Here is a 3,558-nt window from a genome sequence, read left to right as displayed (position 1 = left end):
ACTTTATAGTTTGTCGCCCTTGATGACGTCACTCGGCATACCGATTATGCGCACTTGTTCAATGGTCCATACTGGATTCTATTCAAAGTTTGAAAAACGTTGTTGAAAAGTCAGGTAGACGCTATGAAACGATAATCTTCGCGATTATTTTATTTTCCTTTAATATTGTGAGCTCGCCCTTTCTTTAAAATGTGTATTATTCGTGTACTGAAATAAGACTCGAAACCTTTCAGTTAGAAGCGCTTCTGTTTTTCCTATTGCAAAACAGTTCTAAATGTTTCACACACAATGTCTGAAATCGCTAGTTAACCTATCTTGCTCTTGTTAGGGGATGTTAAGAGAAGACCAACACAAGGAGAGCGTGAAAACTCCATACAGATAACGCTGGATACGAGGCAGTGCGCCCTACGTTTATTTTAAACAATCCGCCCATTCGTGTAAGAGTTTATCCGTTTTATTTGTTGATTGTTTCAGGGCTCACTTTTAATAAAACTGTCATGTTCTGGAGAACCTATAGAGACTAATGATAAAAATCGAATGTTTTATGCAAATATAATGTATAGACTAGAATAAAGAATGGAACTTTTTCGGTTTTAAACGCTTTCTGAATATTGCGATATGGATCACTAAAAGAGCGAGCATCCTGTTTTAAAGTAAAATGTTCACGCATATTATATTTTTATAGCATCTACGTCACTTTACAAATGACTTTTCGTAGGATTTATTTTATCCTTTTAAAGAGGAACAGAGACAGAAATGGGAAGAGGTGGCGCACAGATTTATGTAAAGCAGAGCGAGGGCGTGCACGTTAACAGCAGGCAACGCGACGTGTCTTGTGACGTCATCAAGAGCGACGAACACAAGTTGACGCGTTCCTCGTGTACCTCTCTCGCTTAAGAGCTGCAAACAAGAAGCCCTGGATTGGTTTTTATCATTTTACTTAGAGGCAGGAGGTAAGGCGATCCAAGTTTTGCGGTTTTATGGATGTTGGATTTTCTCATTCGTTTCATTCAGTGTTACGAGACTTGAAACACATGCAAGTGCAGTCTAAGGCTCTGCTCGACTTAATTCTCTGTGTCGTGCACAACTATTTATTATACTCTGCCTGCGGTTCAGTTGAAGTCATGCTGTTAAGTTCTGTTTATGCTTCGAAGCGGCCAGACACGGTGTTTAATACAAAAGGTGTACCGTATGTTTCTCGTGAGATTGCTGAACCTTTTGATATCGAAAAGGTGACGACTTCTCGAACAAATCACGCTTTGATTATTTGCATTTTTATTGAAGAGAGTAAAACAGCTGCGGTTACAGAAAGTTCAGTCAAAAAGCACCCACTGTGTTAAAAATCCATCGAATAAAAAGAAAACAGTTTATTGGAGAAACACGTAAGTTAGTTATGAATTTTATTTCAGTTTTAAAAGGTTAGGTTTCATTTTCCCCATTGAGTTTTGAGAGGTGCATTTGGATTTTTCCAGTTAAGCAAGGTGAGTATTTATGTGAACCATATCGTTTAGGTTACTTATTTCTAGAATATATAACAAACCTGTGTAATGTCTTACTATTTCATATTCAGAATACAAAAGAAAAAAACGTGGGGTACAACTACAATTTAAAATTAAGGTTGAATAGCTTTGATGTGGCATCGCAAAATTAAAAGTATAGCTGAGTTATTTAATAAGTCATTCTCCACAAACAACAATTAATAGTATCTTTCTGAGGGACTGTTTCCTGCAGAGGCATTAGCTCTCTTGGAAATGTGTTCTTTTAATATTGTGGCTTATTAAATAATTAAACAATATCATAATATACCAGAAAAGGCGATATCCCTCCCATAGTGATTACGCGTACAAGAATCACATGAGACAAAATATCTTTTAGCTTACATTTACTGACGTTTTACGCAGTTACAGACGGGGAGGCATATGGACAGACTTTATCCAGGTGGGAATCTGGATCAACACAGTCAGCCATTTTCTCCGTCCCTACGCTGGGAGGGTTTCCAACACCTATGTTGGCACAGCCTCGAAGGGTCTGGCCACTGTCCAGACCTTTTATATGGTTCTTGCTTCATTTGCTGGTCTTCTCGTTTCCAAACAAGGGCTGAATTCCTCTCCCACAAAATACAGAAATATCATAGTGCTTACATGTCGATTCTCATTCTCCCAAGAAGGAAAGAAGGTTTGTGCTGATAGAGGACAGAAATACCCTAACCTGTGTTTAAGCTGACTATACAAGCCTCCAGTTGTCTTTGGCTATCTAATCCAATGCTTGGTCAGCAATTCTAACTGCTGAACCCCTGTGTGCCACAGTTAACATGCACATGTGAATAAAACTCATAACAGTACTCTCCAGATACAGTGACATAAAGAAAAATGTAGTATTACAAGCCACCCTTTGTCACTGGATCTGTGACAAAAAACAATATTTGAAAGTCATATCCACAAAACAAAAGGTACTTGATCCCCCATCACAGTGTCAATATTTCAAGTCATTTACGGACATGTGAGATGTAATATCACTATAGCTTCTGTACCATTCATCTAAAACCAGCGTAAACATGGACAAACAGTTACATTTAACATGCTGTTATCAAGTAGTGATCAGTGTATCTCATCAATGGTGTTAGTGGAGATGTTTGCCCTGTTATTTCTTACATAGTCTGTGTTGTGTCTACATATTACTGAATTCATGCAGTGGGTGTCATAGCATCAGATTATATTACAATCCTATATAGCATCTTGATGGATTACTATTCTTTGGCACTCCTATCATTTCTAGCTTCAACATACTGCTATATGTGCCCACCCTTTGGTGTCTGATCCCTTTATGAGTTACAATAGTTGTAACATAACTCAGATGCTATTCTAGCTTCATTGCTATGATTATTAATTGTTCTTAACTAGTATTATTGCATAATTGTTCATTCACTATCTGTTATCCTCCCCAACTTCACTATCAGATGTTCTATTCCAAGTTAACAATTTACAAGTTCACATCATTGATAAATCATGCATATCCTCATACCTTTGAGCCCTTCTTATAATAGTTTCAAGTATTTTCCTAGACTTGCTATATATATATATGCCTTGTCCAACCCAGTGGTTTGTTAACAAAGTCGTTTTCTTGGTGGCTTTGCAGATTGGTAACTTTGCAGATCCGTCTGAACAAAGTGTGACTGCTTCAAGGCACTAAAGTTTGTTGTTACTGGAACAGAAAGTAAACAGTCCTTTTATCATTAGGGAGCTCATAAGATGAACACATGGTGACTGTCCCTTTTAGCAGAGGTTCACTTCCCTCTAAGCTTGCACTGTATTCAGTGGTCATTCATGGGAGCCTTCAACAGCTGTCACATCACCTCAGTGGCTACAGCCTGTCCCTGCCACAGTCCATAAAACTTGTCTTAGTTCATGGCATCAAATCTGAGTAGCTGGACTTGCAATCTTTCTTTAGTTCTTTACTCCGTTCCTCTGAAAAGCAAGTGTTTCTTCACCAGCTATTCTCAGGTATGTGCAACAGATTAAAAGTCATTAGCGCAGTACAGTCTCTGTAAATCTTCGTTTG

The 3,558-nt window shown here is 38.1% G+C and overlaps 1 protein-coding gene across 2 annotated transcripts in view; it reads left to right on the top strand.

The window, feature by feature from the left end:
- Window positions 1-651: 651 nt before the first annotated feature.
- Window positions 652-3,558, top strand: part of LOC120533251 (zinc finger protein 501-like) — a 45,694-nt gene continuing 42,787 nt past the window's right edge. For both annotated transcript variants that reach the window (XM_039760043.1, XM_039760042.1), the window contains exon 1: window positions 652-953. The gene's annotated coding sequence lies outside the window, so the exon portion shown is untranslated. The remainder of the gene's footprint in view (window positions 954-3,558) is intronic.

The sequence above is a fragment of the Polypterus senegalus genome, chromosome 8 (assembly GCF_016835505.1).
Source record: "Polypterus senegalus isolate Bchr_013 chromosome 8, ASM1683550v1, whole genome shotgun sequence".
In the NCBI taxonomy this organism is placed as follows: Eukaryota; Metazoa; Chordata; class Cladistia; order Polypteriformes; family Polypteridae; genus Polypterus; species Polypterus senegalus.
Note: the sequence above shows the minus strand (reverse complement) of the source record. Positions and strands in the feature narration are given on the sequence as shown.